Consider the following 18,684-nt stretch of genomic DNA (forward strand, 5'->3'; position numbering starts at 1 on the left):
AACGGTGGCTCTGAAGGAGCAGAAGAACAAAATAGTGTCACAGGAGACCCAGGAGAGCCCAGACTGTGTGTCTGGTGAGGGAACACAGGGAAGCAGATGGACCTCTGGGGAAGTGTTGGGGGAGGCCATGGCATCCTGTTCCTTTTAATTGTTGTCACAGACCAAAGTCACTGGAGAGAGGCCCCAGACCAAGTTCCTCAGGGCTCCCGAACCCTGGACTTCAAAAGCCTGTCTTGACAGTGTTCTGCTCAGACAGAATGTTCAAATGCAATGTTGTATTTCTCTCTCAGCATTGAAACACTCTAACTGGTGAACAGCCTCGGGCTAGTCAGGGCAACCAGCCCCTTGCCTGGTGACTTCAGTCAGGTTGTGGAAGGAATAGCAGCCGCCCGGAAAACTCTGTTTTGCTGCAAGAACATTTTCCAGGCCCACATGCTGGAGATTTTCCAACACTAGTGTTGATTTAGTCCCTGCCCTCCAGGAACATTCATTCTGTCTCCCTGTTGACAGCTCCTTGCAAGCTCAGCACCCACCAGGCAGGCCCGCTGAGGTTAACCGGCACAGCGGTTTCTGACCACGTGACACTCAAAGATCTCACCAAGTGCTTTTGCTACATCACCCCAACCAAGGGGGACTTATGTTCCTCTCTCCAGTTGTTTCTGGAACGCCATGTCCTGAAGTCATCACTTACTTGGCCTTTGTGGAAAGTCAAAAAAAAAAAAAAATGTTAAGGATCTTGGCCATAGGCCCTTCTGGGTCACCTTGACCTTCTTGTGAGCTGAACTTGGATACAGGGCCTCAGTTCCACCAGCCTCGGGGTGCGATGGGAGTGGTCCCAGAGGACCCGGGTGTGTGGGTGGACAGAACCCAGAGGAGCGGCGGGGAGAGCACAGCTGACCCCCACCTCTTGCTCAGGGCCTCGCCAGATGACCCTGGGTGGGCCAGCACAACACAGGCAAAAAGGAAGTTCAGCAGAAACTCTCAGGGCTGTGCTGAAGAGGTGAAGGCCCAGAATTGGCAGCTGGGAGGGGACCCTGTGTGCCCCAGGGGGAGTCAGGGCAACTCAGACATGGCCTGGGGCTCAGCTGTCGGGGTCACCCAAAGGTTCTGTCCGTCAAGACCAGAGGAGAGCAGCAGCCTGGCTCTGTAATCCGAGCCCTCGCTCGCCAGGCGCACCCTGGGGCAGGAACCCAACGGAGCAAGGTCTTAATCGCCAGCCTCCAGGAGCGCGGGTCTTGGTCCCTTCTCGAACCCCCAAGCCACTCTCCCTCTCCAACCTTTCATCAGTCCAACTGGGAGACCTCACCTTCCGCCGAGCCCTGCCGCCAGCCATTCCTGTCATTTAGCTCAGTGTCCCAGAAGTGGGACAGGTGACAATTGTCTCTGTGTAGTATTACACCAGGGAAGAGCGTCCGGCATCCGGATTCCATCAGAGCCAATCCTCCTGCTTTGTCACCTTGATCGGTCTATTAGTCCTGCTTCAGTCCTGCAGCTGGGGCCCTTTCATCTCTCGTTCCAGCCCAGCGCTGCCATCACTGTAATCCAGCCTGACTCAGGCAGAAGGCCGAGTGACACATCTATGGGCAGGTGGCAGGGGAAGGCAACGCATATGGGCACTGGTTCTACCAGCCGTGGCATCTTTGCTGAATTATGCAACCTCTGTTAACTTCATCTTCCTTATCTATAAAACATCACCCCTTGCCTGGTGACTTCAGTCAGGTTGTGGAAGGAATAGCCACAGTGTCTACCTCACAGGGGCTTGTAAGAATATAAACTGCTATGACTTATGACCTTAGTAAGTTGGACTGTGCTTTTCAGTATCATTGTGCCTGTCTGGTCCTGACCCAGGACGCTGCTTCCCACCTTAGCCTCAGGATGCCCCACCAGCGGAGGCTGCGCCCTGCACCTGTGGACAGATTTCCTCGGCAGAACCTACTTGCTCTTCAGAGAGTTCCAGACTCTCATTGGGACCTGGAGCCTCTCAGTCTCGCCTGACCCTTTTGCCTAAGCCAGGTCCCACAACTCTTTGTGGCTTGTTTTGCTCACCCATAAAGTGTAGGAGTTGAGCATGATCTTATCTCTCCAACTGGAACTGTAAACTGTAAACTCCAAACAGACTGTAAACTCCTGGGAGCAAGGGCCAAGCCATCCGCGAGTGAGGGATCATGTCAGGACACACAGACAGCCGTTGTTTCTTGGGCAACAAATCAATGAATCCACTTCTTAACCTAATATGCTGTGAAAAATAAAATCTGAGCATGGATGTCAGTCAAAAGGACCAAGGATAGATTAATAAACTCGCTGATTAGGATCATGTTAAATTTTTCCATTTGCAACAGGCAAGTAGCTCTGTAATTAATTAGCTATAAAGTCCTCAGGCCTAACACACAGGTGGCTTTTATTGAAAAGACAAAGAGATTAAATTTCACAATTTGCAGGAATCCTCCTCAAAAGTGACTCAAAATGGAAGATTTCAAGAAGAGAGAGCTTCTCACAGGACTAGAAACCAGACCTTGATGTATTGACTTACTGTTTCCTTCAGGAACTCAGAAGAACAATATCACACCAGGTATATACAAAGCTTCTGAAACTTTCACATGCATAGAACCAGGAATCAGATAAAATGCAGATTCGGATTCTGTAACTCATTCTGTAAGTCAGGTTGGGGCAGGGCGGCGAGATTCTGCTTTTCTAAGAAGCTCCCAGGTGGCGCTGATGCTTCTGGTCCAGGGACCACAGTGTGAGCAGCGAGGAGACCCAGAACACTTGACTGCAAGCTCAAAGACTAGGTTCCAGCTCATGTCCACCCAGACTTGCATGGCAATCAGGGTCTCTCTCTGGGGCTCTCTTTGAGAGTCCCTTCCAATTCTTAAAACAACAAAAATCCTAAGATTCTAAAAGAGATGATTAAAGAAATGTCGCCCAATGGTGGCCATCTCCCTGACTTCTCTCCTAGGGACAGAAAGCGGTGGCAGCAGGGTAGAGTCTGGATAAAGTGCTTTCTCTGCCACCTCTGAGCTGTGGGCAGGCCACCTCACCTCAGAACGAGGGGAGCACACTTCCCAGGGATCTCATAAGAAAGAAGTGAGAGAAGGGATGAAAGAAAGCTCTGGAAACAGTGAGCCCTCTCCCACCCTTGCCACCACTGGAGGCCAGAAAAGCAATCTCGGGTTTGACAACTTAAACTTTCTTCTTTTCCTTTTCTATTTATTTGCCCTCCTTGGCTGCAGAGCCTGAGCCAGACCACAGCCCACCTGGTGCTCAAAGCGGGCATCCGTTTGCGTTTGGTTGAGAGCAACAGAAACAGATCCCAGCTAACTTAAAAGAGGGGGAGATGGAATCTCCTGGAAGGATGTGGAATTGCCTGGAGAATAGAAGGTCAAAGTGGACAACTGGGCCTCATGATGGGAGCCAGGCAGCAAGCAGAAGAAACTCAAACTGCTCTCTTTGCATTGCAGTGGCTCCAATTGTTTTCCATTCTTACATCATGCCCCCGCAAAAGCCAAGGGCCCAGGAGGTAGAAAACGATGGTCAAGTGTGGTTGCAGCGGGGTGGGGTTGGTTCTGAAAGACAAATGGAAGGACGATCACCAAAGAAGGGAAGAGGGGTGCCAGGCAGGTGGGTACAGCGATGCTCACTGCAGAGCGCAATGACTTCCCTACAATGCAGACAATTCCAGAGTGCCCGCCACGTGGGGAAAGCATCTGAGCACATGACAGCCACCTCTAGAACCCCTCCATCTGTGATCATTTCTATCCTATGCAGCTCTGTCTGTGAAACTGCCATCTTAGCACACAGAATTTGCTTAGGACCTATAGATTACGTTTTACTTTCGCTGCCAGAACCAGAAGTGGGCTTTATTCTCAACTCCATTTTTCCCCCCACATAGGACATTTTCACTATGTCGAAAGAGTTAGCAGCAAACGGGATAGCAAGGACAGAGTCACAGGGCCATGTACAGGGCTGCTGCTGGGGAATACTCAGGCCTCAGCAGAAGAAAACGTGCCTGGGAGTCATGGATTGTAGGGAAGTGTCGGGAGGGAGTCTGTGATCTCTATGAAAGTCAAGAACACAGGGATGCAAATTTGGGGCACAAGGGAGGCCCTTCTTCTCTTGCCTAACTCCGAAGAAGAATGATTTCCCTCCTTCCACTCCAGATATCCAGGCAGCAAGAAACGTGCTGGCTGACTTAGCACATAGAAGCTCCTGGAGGTTTGGGTCTATGCAGTGCAGTCTGGGAGCCACGGGGCACGTGTAGCTCCTGAGCACTGCAAACGCAGCTAATTCAAATTGAGAAATGTGCTGCCTGTAACATACACGCTGACTTTCAAAGACTTAATGTGAACAAAAGAATGTAAGATATCCCAATAATTTTTACATGGATTGTACGTTGAAATAGTATTTTAGACATCTTCAATTAAATAAAAAAAACTAAGATTGATTTTACTTTTTTTTTTTTTTTTTTGCTTTTAAAATGAGGCTACTAGAAAACTGAAAGTCACAAATGTGACTGGCATTATATTTTTATTGGACAGAGCTAGGCTAGGGTCGCCCGGATTTTCATGTCTGTCATTCCTCATTCCCCCCATACTTTCTGCTCTTTTCATTTAGAGCAGAGCCTACTAAGCTAGGGCCTGTTCCAAGCAAGCACTACAGAGAAATGAATGTTACCTACCTTCACCTTTCCCAACTCTTTATCTCACAACACACACACACACACACACACACACGAAGGTGAAAATTAGACAAGAAAAATTCAGAGTGGTGGCACTCAGCTGTAAATTCTCAGTATGTTGTTTTCCATATGTTTGTTTTAAATTAATAGAATTTTGGAAAGTTTTGCATCCAGGAATAATAATAACAATAGCAATACATTTATACTCTCCCAAGAGATTTATACATATTAGCTTCACCCTTACCGCAACCTGGTGAAGTAGGCAGTATCTTATGACCTCTGTTTTAGTAGTAAGAAACAGACCCAGGAAGATCAGGCAATCTGTCAAATCAACCATCTTTCTCTCACAGGGGGAGGAACTGAGTCCCCCAGACTGGAAAAGAAACACTCATAATGGCCCCGTTAGTGACGGAGACAGAACTAGCCCTCCGTCCTGTGCAGCCTCCCACACTGCCCCTGTCTCCGACCCCTGCCACCAGACCACATCAATCCAAGGCCAAGCGGTATTTTGATAGGAGCAGACTAGGATACTTGGGGGTGGGAGACAGGGAGGAGTAGGCACAGACATTTCTCATCTCTCTTGACCTAGTAAAAGCTGGGCTATTCAATTCAAACCCTAAGCAACGAACTCTAACAGGGAAAAACAAAGGCTTTGGCATCAGCCAGTTCTAGACTCAAGTCTTGCTTCAACCACATAACAGTTATAGGACCTTGAAGAAGTTATGCAACTTCTCTGAGCTTGTCACTTGCTGAGTAAAACTGGGTTAAGAACACCTCCTTCTGGGATCACCAGGAGGATCTTCAGAAGATCCATAGGCAAAACAACCTGCACCATTCCCAGTGTATGGTGAGCAAGTGCTTTATAAATACCCCTTCCTCTCCAGACCACCCTGCCCTCAACTTCATCTGGAGCCAAACAGGGACCCCTGACATTTCTGCGTAAGGTCTATACTAGAGTGAAATAGGCGTGTAGGTCTGGAACAGTGGCCCCAGGGATTGAGGAATGGGAACATCCATGCTGTTTCCAACATAGCAAGTCAGTCCAGGGTCACCTCCTCGAGATGCACCCCACAGCCTCACCCTGTTGCTGGAAAGAAAGAGGAGGGTTGTGAGCTCTAGCTTGAGTCACAGAAGCCCTTTGTGTCTCCCGGGAGAGGGGTGGGCCTCAGACTGGGGGAAGTGTGGTGGGCGGGGTGATCTGGCAGACTGGATTTCATCTAAGAAAGGCTGGCCTGATGCCCAGCCCCCCGGTGTTGCAAGGGCTGGCGGAGGAGCCCCTGTGAGCTGGGGACAGGTGCAGACAAAGAGCAAAGATGGAAAAAGAAAGATGTCTTTTCCCTGTTTCTTTCAGCTTGCAGTTTCATTAATTAAAATTCGTTTTTAAAGCTTTTGGTCTTAAAGAGGTCCTGCTTTGCATGCCTTGGTCTCTTTCACTAAAAGTCAGACTCTCAAAACATCAGAGAGCCCTCAGAAGTTCCTCTTGGGGCCATGTTCTTCTTCTCTCCACCCGCAGCACAGACTTCACCTCACCTCTACCGAACAGCTGGAGAACAAATGGGCAAGACCCCAAGACTCCTAGAGACAAGAGGGCACCTTCTCTTCTAGGTCTACTTGACTTTCCATGGTTTCAACTGCAAGGTAATCAAACCAGAGACTAAGGGAAGCTCCCTTCCAGAAGGAGATCTCTTTCATTTCTCACTATTACCTCTCTAACATTTCTCCCCTATTTGAAAACACAGCTCCCAGAATTTTTTCCTAATCAACCCAGCCAGAAATGAATGGGCTTTAACACCCCTCCGTTTCCAGCTCCCTGTATTTGCCCTTCTAGCAGTCCTTTCTGAATACAGTAATAATATAGCCCTTGGGATACAGTCTCAGGGCCCTCATGCAGCATAATTTCCCTGAAGACAGACCAGCATCAGCTCTGTCTCATCCAGGTTGCTTACTATAGGGCTCCTTGCGCTTGGACAATGTGTCTCCACTAAATCAAGGGGGGTTTATGGAATGTCTACTCTGTACCCAGAACTGTATTTATACATTTCCACATCCATCCAGGACAGCAGCCAGCATTCCATAAATGCCTAGGGAGTGAAAGGCCATTGTGCTATGGCGGTGCTTATGCTGAAAAAGTGGTCCCTGGTACCATTTGTGCCCTTCAAGATCTATGTCCCTCAGGCGAGCAAGGTATCGACACAGAAAAGGCGGGGCTTCTCCAAGAGTGTGTTAAGTACCTGAAAGATGCAGACTACTGTCCTGGGCCCTTCAGTGTATACACCAGGAGTTCCCAATTTTGCTGAGTCCACAACATCTAAATGCTAAATGTATCCATTTGGCTCAAGAGGGAAGGGGAAGGCTCCATGAACCCAAACTGGTAGTGGAGGCCTGGACACTGGCGTGAGGGCAGGCTGCATGATGTCACTGGGTGTCCTGCCTCTCATAGAGTGCCTGGCATGTCATGGCTGCTCAACAATCATGTTGAATAGATGGACACATGGATGAGGCCAGTGCTGTCGGCAAGTGACCATATATGTCTCCCATAAGATGGAAGGAAAGAAAGAAGAACATTGCAGTTAGAAGGGACTGTAGAATAGCCTCTTATGTTTCCATAAGAACATGAGGGTCAAGGCCGCATGGTGGCGTGGAAAGGGGCAGTGAAACAGAGTCTGGGAGCCCGGGACACCCTTGTCCTGACGAAAAGAGAAAAGACCTGTAAGTAGCAGGTGCTGTTAGGGCAGCCCTCCCGGCCACTCCTTCTCCCACCACTGGTTAGGTCACATCTACCTGTATACTCTCAACACACGTGCATATCCCTTTTCACATTCATGATTTCATTCTTTTATAATTCTCTGACTGGAAGTTTCCTAAAGCTGGAGGTCATGGTTTCAGTTTGTTTCTTTTTTAAAAATTTTTATTTATTTGAGAGAGAGAGAGAGCACCAGCAGGGAGAGGGGCAAAGGGAGGGGAGAGAAAGAATCCCAAGCAGACTCCCCACTGAGCATGGAGCCCGACCCTGAGATCGTGACCTGAGCTGAAATCAAGAGTCGAATGTTGAACCTACTGAGCCATCCAGGCACCCCTGTTTCTTTCTCACTGCCTGCCCCTACATCCACCTGAATCACATAAAAAATATTTGTTAAATACATGAATCTATTAACTATACTTTCCTTCTCAATTACATGTTAAATGTTTCATGGAGGCGAGAGAGCTCTTATTGCAAAGGCAGTCACCTTATAACTGTAAATTGAGAAAACTGATTAGATCTGAAGAGGGTTGAGTTGAGAGCTGGAGAGCTGGTGGAACCTAGAAAACTGTATGGCTATCAGAGCAAAATAAAGAGATTCTGCCTTAGAGGATGGGGTGGAAGAGGGGTGTCTTTCAAAGCTCAGACTAATACTAATCTGAGCGGAGAGAGCAAACATGAGGGAGTTGCTCTAGAGTGCGGGTCTGGAGAAGACAGGAATGCAGAAGATTCTGCTAGTGGAACTGAGAGTAAGCAACCAGCCTGCAGTAGCCAAGTGGCAGCTGAGATAAAGGTTTGGATCCGAATTTGGGAAGGTTCGTACCTAGAGCACCACTAGAAAGACCACCACCTAGCATCCTCCAGATTCAGGACTAAGAGAGGTGGCAAAGTCAACCAGACAGTGAAACATAGCCTGACATTTGTATTATGATTGCGTTAAGTTGTACCAAGCTGTGTGCCTATAAATCATCCTCCAGGATATGGAATATACACTGAGATTTTGAGCTTTAACCAGAAAACTGAGAAGAGGATCATGAAGCTAATTCCTCCTCAGGGAAAGTTTTCAATTTAGAACTTGAGTGAGGAGCCAGGTCCTGGTTCTAAGGTCGAGTCTGAGGAAGACTACAGTGACCAACAAAACAATGCAACCAAGTCATGTTGGCACCCATACACTGTGAGAGGAGCCAGAGGACTGCATCTGGGGTGTCCAGGCACAAACTCAGGCCCTAAGATTTTTCAGACTCTGAAAGGTAGAAGTAGAAACCAAAAAAAAAAAAAAAAAAAGTTTAAAAGCTGATCCCAATAAAAATGCAAATGGCCAAACTCTTAGACCCAGAAATTCTACCCGTAGACATCTATTCTAGAGAAATCTTTACATCTCTATACAAGACGTGTTCAATAGTCACAGCAACATTTAAAGTTAACAAGACTCTTCTGCAGAGTGACTTAACTAATAAAAGTCAGCCTGCAGTAAAGTCTGATATGAGTCTCGCTTCTTGCAGTATTCTAGGGGACTAGTCAAATAAAGTAAATGACATCTACACCATGATATATTCCAATGCAGTTAAAATGTAGATACACATGTATATGTGCATAGATCCACATACACGTATCTGTATTGATATGGAGACATCTCCAAGACATAGATGGGGAAAGAAGCAAATAGTGAGACAGTACCTACATCAGGATCCCCTTTAAATTTAAGAGGATAAAACTTTTTATATGTGAAAATAAGAGGTGGGTGTGTGTGTATATAAACACACATACATATATATGTATATGTATATATTTACAAGGACACACAAACACACACATAAACAAACAATTTTGTACATTTTTGAAATATTTGCACCAAGCTGTTGACAGTGATCATCTCTGGGGAAAAACTTGAAATTAAGTGGTGAACAAAGAAGACTTCTGATTTATCTATATTGTTTGAATTTTATTACATATTACTTCTGTAATTAACTTTTTTTAAATTTCTTCAAGCTGCAAGCAATTTCTATCTGGCACAAGATGGAAACATCAACAGTCCTTTAGTATAGAGAGTCTCTTTGTTCGGAGTAAATTGTTCAAATGAAAGTTTTAATAATATAAATGGAAAGTAAAGACTGGCTTCTGCACTCAAAATGTGGTTTCCAGGATAAAAAGTTCTTGGCAGGGGTGGGGGTGGTGTGGAGGTCCCTGTGTAATATGTCCCTGTGTTGGAGCAGAGCTAATTGGACCAGGAAACTTGTGAGGACATGTGTGCTACCTAAAAAAGAAATGAGGACCCAGAAGGATGTTGGGGCATTTATGTCTCACCCAGCAGCAGCATGCTCTGGGTTAGAAGTTTGAGGGCAAGATGTTTGGAATATTTTCATAAGATCTTTCATGAGACCCTGGCTGCAAGCTATGTTCTTTCTATGCCCAGGTGACTAAGTGAAACCCTGAGTCACAAAGATGCCCTTCCTCGATGCCGTATGTGAAAATACTCCTGGGCTGAAGATGGGTAATAACTGTGAATGGAGTCTTTTTTTTAATTGTATTTTTTTTTTAAGATTTTATTTATTTATTTGAGACAGAGAGAATGAGAGACAGAGAGCATGAGAGGGAGGAGGGTCAGAGGGAGAAGCAGACTCCCCGCCGAGCAGGGAGCCCGATGCGGGACTCGATCCTGGGACTCCAGGATCATGACCTGAGCCGAAGGCAGTCGCTTAACCAACTGAGCCACCCAGGCGCCCTTAATTGTATTTTTTAATAGGTCATTCCTGATATGCAATAAAGCTCTAGATTTTTGTATATTTATTTCATATCTGGCTACCTTACTGATCTCTTATTAGTTCTCATAAGTTTTTAGTTCATTTTCTCAGTTTTTTAGGTGTGCCATCTATCATGGGCTGAATTGTATTCCTCCCAAAATTCATATGTTGAGGCCCTGATCCCCTTACTTCAGAATGTGAGTGTATTTGGAGATAGGGCCTTTTAAAAGGTGATTAATTTACAATGAGACCTCCAGGGTGGGCCCTAACCCAATCTGATTGGTAACCTTATATGAAGAGGGAATTTGGGCACCCAGAAAGGCAACTATGTAAAAAAGGCAGCAAGAGGGTGGCCATTGGCAAGCCAAGGAGAGAAGTCTCAGAAGGAACCAAATGTGCCAACACCTTCATCTTGGACTTTTAGCCTCTAGAACTGTAGGAAAACAAATTCCTGTTATACAAGTTAACCAGTCTGTGGTATTTTAGGTCAGCCTTAGCAAATGAATGCATCCCCATATAATCAGAAAATAATAAGAATTTTGGCTGCTCTTCCCCCACAATTCTGCTACTTATTTCTATTTTCTGCCCTATTGCATTGGCTACCATACACATTCTTTTAGACCTTAAAGTGCACCAGGATAGAAGGTCCACATTCAACTTTCTAGCGCACACCTTTCTATTAGTTAAGTCATTCTATCTGAAAGTGTTTTGTTGACTTTAGAGGGTATTACATTTCATTCAATTAATTCTATGAAGTTGGCATGTTATCCTAGTGATTAGATGAGCAGATGAGATTCTGTTAGGATAAGTGACTTGCGTCTGGGGTTATAGAGCATAATTAGACTTAAGTTTTCAGATTCTAAATCAAGTCCTGTGCTTTTTCTATCCTAGTTACCAAGCAACTAACCAACAATAAAAAATTTTATATTAGGGGAAAATAAGTATTTATTAACTATTATTATGGTTACTTCTTTCTGGGGTTTAAAGTGCCCTTTCTGCCTCTAATTTTTGTTCTCCCTTCCTTGAGGAGAAGGGTGTTTTCTCCAACTCAAAAACACCCACCTCCTAGATTTCTGCTTTCTCAACCCTTTCTGCCATATTGCTGAAGGAGGAAGCAAATAATAGTGGAAAGTATTCAGTATGTTAGGCAGCTTCTAAGATGGCTCCTAAGGATCCCTGCCTCCTGATATTCAGGAGTCTGGTCTGCACACAGTGACTTGTCTCAGTGAATCAGATATAGCAAAAATAAGGATATATGTCACTTCCAAGATTAGGTTAGAAAAAGACTTTGGCTACTGTCTTGCTCACCTCTTTTGCTTTCTCACTTATTCAGACTGATGGAAGGCAGCTACCATACAGAGAATGATATTGGCAAGGAACTTAAGGAGACCTCTTGCCGACAGTCAATGGAGAACTGAAGTTCTTGGTTTCACAGCCTATGAAAAGCAGAATCCTGACAAGTGAGCTTGTTGAGTGAGCTTGGAAGCAGATCCTTGCCCAAGCAAGCCTTCAGACGAGAATGTAGCCTTTCCTAACACCATGATTGCAGTCCCATGAGAGATTCTGAGCCAGAGGACCTAGTTAAGATCCATAGAAACTATGAAATAATGTGTTCATGGTTTTGTGTTGCTAAGTTTTAGGACAATTCCTTACACGGCAATAGATAACTAATACGCTCAGTCTGGAAGTAAAGAAGCCTGTCTTATCTCTATCAGTAGCTTACAATGAACCCTTAGGCAAGTATTTTTCCCTCTCTGGAATCAGTCAGCCTCCTCTCCCATGAAATGAGGAATGTAGGAGAGATCATCTCTAAAAATGCTTTTCAACTCTCAAACTTCATGCATCTGTGACTATTCCTGGCACAATCTCCCAAATCTTTTCCTATGCACCCCACCACCACCACTCTACACCCCTGTCATGCCCAACCCCTTCCAGCCCCCAGTTCTTCCTAAGGCCTCTATTATCCCTACTCTTTTCAATCCTGCAGTGAAAGAGAAGAGATTTTACTGGGGCAAAAAGGCCCACCCCTTATAAAGTAGCCAAGACCTTTACTGAACTCCAGGAGCTGAAGCAAGAGGGTACAGTGCTGCTACACACCACTTATTAATTGCTCCCACTTTTTAGACTCTTACTGATTGCTACAGATTGCCATGCTTCAGCCTTCAGTCTCCTTTCAACTTTTATGATAATCCATGTCACATCTGCTTCTGTATTCCTCATAAGGCAACTCCCAGAGGCCTAAAAGCCTGTCACCTGATTTTAAAAAACACCTGGACCCAGAATCAGCCCAGCACAGTGAGTTGAGGAAATGGCATCTCAGGGGACCAGGCCCTTCCGCCTAGAATGCTGACATACTGCTTTCTTTAGAACATCTGGTTTGGTTCCAGGGGAAGCAATGCACAAGACTTAGGGGGAGGCAAAGAGGTCATCTGGAGGGAGAAGACTGGTTGGGGAGTTCAGACGCTGGAGCTCAAACCTCTGTAATGCTTCTGGATTGTCTCAGTGTTACAGGAACAGGATCCAAATCTAAGCCTCAGTTTATCTTCCTATGAAACAGAGAGAAATCCTTGAGAGATATCTCTGGCATTTGTACTAAAGTCTTTCCTCGGGGCACCTGGGTGGCTCAGTCGGTTAAGTGTCTGCCTTCGGCTCAGGTTATGATCCCAGGGTCCTAGGATGGAGCCTTGGGATCAAGCTTCTCCCGGTCCCGTCTGCCTGCCTCTCCCCCTGCTTGTGCACTCTCTCTCTCTCTGTCGAATAAATAATAAATAACATCTTTAAAAATAAAATAAAAGTAAAGTCTTTCCTCCTACCCACACTCTACAAGCCCTCTCCTCACACCTTCCCCTTTAAACTCCACCCCTCCCCACAAACTTTAGAGGACTCTCAATCTCCAAGAAAAAGTATGAGGGAGAGAGTCTGCTTTCCTAAAGATAGTAAGCATGGAAAGAAGAGCTGCTCGTGAAATGTAAATACAGAATCTCTACCTCTACTGCCTTCTGTTCTATTCTTTTGAGAACACTTGTCCATGCAGCCCAGTATAATAGCCAACAGGCCCTGGCAGCCAAAGTGGTGGCATTTGTGTTCTCTAGAAGAGGAAATGAGCTACAGAAAAAGAACTAACTTTTTAAAAATGCATCTTAATTCCTTTTTACTCCACCTGCATCCATGAAAGTAATTAAAGAGGCTAAGTTGTTAGTTCATGTTTAGAGTAGTGCATGCCAGAAAAGCCAATGCATCTACCTGCTGTCTCTTTTGACTTCATGTAAAAGAAACCTGACTCAAATAGCTAAAACTTTAAAGGGAATTTATTGGTTCATCTAATTAAAAAGATGACAGATGTACTGGTTTCAGTAGTTTCACTTAGAACCTATTGTCTTTCTCTCTGACTTAACTTCAACTTCATCTTAACCCTGGTTCCCCTACTGTTCTTAAGATGGCTGCCAGCAGCTCCCAAAGTCATGAGCTCCCTCATTCACACCTAGAAGAAAGGCAGGAGAATCTTTGTCCCAGCATTCACAACAAGAGTCATGAAACTCACTCAGACTTCACTACTTGAAAACACATGCCACTTCAGAAATAACCATTACTGGGGAGCCTGGGTGGCTCAGTTGGTTAAGCATCTGACTCTTGATTTCAGCTCATGTCATGATCTCAGGGTCATGAGATCAAACCCCACGTTGGGCTCCAAGCTCAGTGGGGAGTCTGCTTGAGATTCTCTCTCTCCCTCTCCCTCTGCTCCCTGCCCCCATGCTCACTCTCTCTCTATATATATGTATATATAATAAATAAATCTTAAAAAAAAAAGAAAGAATCATTATTGACAGCAAGCAGGATAGCCTATTTGACTAAGCTCTCACTGAGCCGATAGCGAAAGTATCCTCTGAACCACTTGAATTCCCAAGTAAAATTTGAGGATTAGGGAAAGAGGAAGGGAAAATGGATGCTGGTAAAATAACCAATTAGTATCTATTATAGATAAAAAGTGTTTTTTTCAAGTTCAAAGCCCCAGAGTGGATGGATTGGTTGGTTGGTTGGTTGGTTGGTTGGTTGGTTTTAAGGCATTGCTTTTTTAGAACACTTTTGGGTTAACAACAAAATTAAGAAGAAGGTATAGAAATTTCCCATATACCCACTGCTCCATCTTGCATGCCTCCCCCCTTTATCAATATCCCCCACCGGGGTAGTACATTTGTTACACTTGATGAACCTATGTTGACACATTGTAATAGCCCAAGTCCAAGCTTATATTACAACTCATACTTAGTGTTGTAAATCCTATGGGTTTGGACAAATGTATAATGACATCTACCCCTTATTGTAGTATTACACAGAATATTTTCACTGAATTTTAAGTCTTCTGTGTTCTGCTTATTAATCCCTTTTCCCAACCCCCAAACCCTGGCAAACACTGATCTTTTTACTGTTTCCATAATTTTGCCTTTTCCAGAAAGTCATATAATTGGAATTACACTTGTATAGTCTTTTTAGGTTGGCTTCTTTGACTTTGTAACATACATTTAAGGTTCCTCCATGTCTTTTAATGGCTTAATAGCTCCTTTCTTTCTTTCTTTCTTTCTTTTGAAAGAGAGAGAGAGAGCTGAGTGAGGGGCAGAGGGAGAGACAGAATCTCAAGCAGCCTCCATGCTCATGTGGAACATGACATGGGGCTCAATCTCATGACGCTGAGGTTATAACTTGAGCCAAAATCAAGGGTCAGACACTTAACCAACTGAGCCACCCAGGTGCCCCTTAATAGCTCGGTTTTTTTTAGCACTGAATAATATTCCATTGTCTGAATGAACCACAATTTATTTACCCATTCACCTACTGAAGGTCATCTTGGTTTCTTTCAAGTTGTGGCAATTATAAATAAAGCTGCTATAAACTTCTGTGGGCAAGTTTTTTGTAGACCTAAGTTTTCAGCTCCTTTGAGTAAAATACCAAGAAGCATGTTTGCTGGATTGTATGGTAAAAGTATGTTTAGTTTTGTAAGAAACTGTCAAACAGTCTTCCAAAGTGGCTGTACCATTTTGCATTCCCACCAGCAATGAATGAGAGTTCCTGTTGCTCCACATCCTCATCAGCACTTGATGTTGTCAGTGTTCTGGATTTTGGCCATTGTAGTAGGTGTGGAGTGGTATTACACCATTGTTTTTGCATTTCCCTGATAACATATGGTGTAGAGCATCTTTTCATATGCTTACTTGCCATCTGTGTATCTTCTTTGGTGAGGTGTCTGTTAAGGTTTTTGGCCCATTTTTTAATCAAGCTGTTTGTTTTCCTATTGTTGAGCTTTAAGAGTTCTTTGCATATTTTGGGTAATAACCTTTAATCAGATGTACCCTTTACAAATATTTTCTCCCAGTCTATGGCTTGTCTTCATTGTCTTTACAGAGCAGTTTTTAATTTTAATGAAATCAGATTATAATCCAGATTATTATATAATTATTAATAATTATTATTTTTAATGGACCATGCCTTTGGTGTTGTATCTAAAAAGTCATCACCATACCCAAGATCATGTAGGTTTTTTCCTACGCTATCTTACAGGAGTTTTATAGTTTTGAGTTTTACATTTAGGTTTATGATCCATTTTGAGTTAATTTTTATGAAAGGTGTAAGGTCTGTGTTTAGATTAATTTTTTTCCATGTGGATGTCCAGTTGTTCCAGCACAATTTGTTGGAAAAAAAAAAATCTTTGCTCTCCATGACTGCCTTTGCTCCTTTGTCAAAAGGCAGTCATCTATATCTGTGTGGATCTATTTCTGGGCTCTCTATTTTGTTCCATTGATCTATTTTTCTATACTTTCACCAATGTAACTGTTTTGATTACTATAGTTTTATAATAAATCTTGAAGTTAGGTAGTGTTAATGCAAGGCATTCTAGACTCCAGGGAACCAGAGAAATATGTCATATTTAGCACTTTATAGAGTACTAAATGACCCAAAAGACTGTAGACAGATACAGTTGGCTTCTTAGGTTTACTTGTAAGTGTCCATATGTGCACACAAGCCCATAGCTTGAAGGTAGAGACAACATCTGTTTCATTCCATTTCTCTCTTTTCCACTCATGCTTCTCATGCCCATTTGGTGTCTTGAACACACAAGACATATCAAAGTTTGATGAATGAATGAGGAAAGAAGAATTGAATCAATTGGTTACTTAGTGAATTCCCAGGCCATGAGTTTGAGCCAAGAGAAACAGGTTACTCTTGGATACATCAGGAAATCCCTTTGTTAATCTACCTTTCCAAATAGGTGCAAAACACTAGCCTGAGAATCATAAATCTGTGGGAAAGCCAGAATTTGAACCAAATTGAATTACCTGTGCTGAGAACTGGTTCAGACCTGTCCAAGTTCTTGCCCACAACCCTCAGACACATTTGTTTCCAGTGCACTTAGGTATTTAAGGACGAAGTGATTCTGTTAGGTTATTTAAATATCTTCATTTGATGAGCTGTTAAAGCAGCATTGTGAGTGGTTAGATGCAGAATCTGGAGCCAGCCTTCCTGGACTCAGATCCCAGCTGTGCCACTCATCATTGGTAGAACTTTAGGATAGGTGTCTTCACTTCTCTCTGCCTTGGTTCCATCAGCTATAAAATGGGGATAATAATAGCACTTCTTCATAGGGTTATTGAGAGGCTTACATGAGTTACTATTTTAAAACTGCCTAAAGCAGTGGCTGGCCTAGAAGAAGCACTATATAAATGTTTGCTGTTATTGTTTCTCCTTTTTACATGCAGGTGTAGCCTGCCTGATGGACAAACCCAGAACCCACAGAGCTTGACTCTTGGCCACATAGTACTTTGGTGTCAGAAGGACTCGAGGACCTGTAGACATGAACTCAAGCCAGAAAGCCATGCCCATTTTTTTCCCCATTGACAAGTTTTTGCCATATCCACTGCCCATACCCTGGCCCTCCTTTCACCCATGATAACCTGCCAACAAAGTCTGAGGAACTAATGGCACAGGCTGAGGACAGACAAGAGAGCAATAGAGGCAGGAATAGTGTCCTCCATTCTCCAGTATGGACAGAAATATTGCAGAAAGCCCTGTAGGCTTTATATCAGATGGCTTCTTTGCTTTGCACAGCCCTCAACTCTTTTTCTCTCCTTCTTTTTTGAGCAGAGAACACTGTCATTTTGTGAAAAGAATAACAAAGATGCATATATGCCTATAAATGGAAGATGAAGTGGTGACTGAGGGCTTCCTCTTGCCAAGGAAAACAAGTGCAAGGCAGCTGGAAGAGAGGAGCCAGGGGGCCTGCAGAATCAGAAGTTCTCCATCTCCTTGGGAGCCGGTACTGGCCGGTGCAGGCCAGGCTGTCTGGGAAACAGCAGTTCCAGGGTCCTGCGGGAAAGGTCTGCCAGGAACCTTGGGGCCATGGACCAGGGGTTGCCGGGAGCTGAATGCTGAAATTTGCCATGGGAAAGGAAGAGACAATTGGAGGCTGGTGTCCCAGAGAAACCGCTGTTTAATTCAACAGGCATCAACTGAATGACTCCTGTGCTCAAGGCATGGGCTGTGGGGCAGAAGAAGCAAGGGAGTCATATTTTCTGTCCACAGAGACCTACAGTCAATGGGGATGGACTCATGAAAGTGAGGGCTAGACACATATGGTTGTAACTACACCTTCCAATCAGCAAGAACTAGAATGTTTTCAGCAGCAAGGGGTCCCACTCAGTTTGAGGAAGTGATATTGGAGGTTAGTTTTAAAGGAAGGGTAGGATTTTGACAGTTGGAGATGGGGTCATGGGAGGGTATCATGAGCAAAGTGACTGATGTGACCAGGCATGGAGGCAGGGAGATAAAAGTCACCTCTCAGGGGAAAAAAGGGGTCCCATATGACAGGCTGGGCAAAAATGTGAGAAAAATATATAAGTGCACAACTTGGCAGAGGACCCTAAAAGCCAGGTTGAAAAACCAGTGCCTGTTTCAAGAGGTAGTGGGTATTCCCTGAAAGTTTGGGATCCATGGGAGCACATGACCAGTACTTGGCTTTTGGACAACCTAATGGCAGAGTGGAGATGGATTGGAAGGAGGAAGAAAAGAGACTCCTTATGATCATCATCCCTTGGAATGCAGGATATTAAGACTATTGTGACACTTTTTTAAAAAATCTGAATTCCAGGGTGCCAGGGTGGCTCAGTCGGTTAAGCATCTGCCTTCAGGTCAGGTCATGATCCCAGGGTTCTGGGATCAAGCCCCATGTCAGACTCCCTACTCAGTGTGGAGCCTGCTTCTCCCTCTCCCTCTGCTCCTCCTCCCTGCTTAATCTCTCTCCTGCTCTCTCTCTCAAATAAATAAAATCTTTTTTAAAAAAATCTAAATTCCTCGCCATAGCTTAGCTATAAGGATCCTGCTCTGCCTCTCATTCCTACCTCATTTTGAGTGACCCCTCACCACACTCTAGCAGTACTGGCTGTCTTTCTGGTCCACTAACACACTAAACCTTTTATATCTCAAAGCCTTAGTTTGTCTCTAAAATGGCCACCATCAATCCCTTTCCTCCTTGAATAAGC

This window comes from Leptonychotes weddellii, chromosome 3, assembly GCF_054177405.1.
Source record: "Leptonychotes weddellii isolate Sample4059 chromosome 3, ASM5417740v2, whole genome shotgun sequence".
NCBI lineage: Eukaryota > Metazoa > Chordata > Mammalia > Carnivora > Phocidae > Leptonychotes > Leptonychotes weddellii.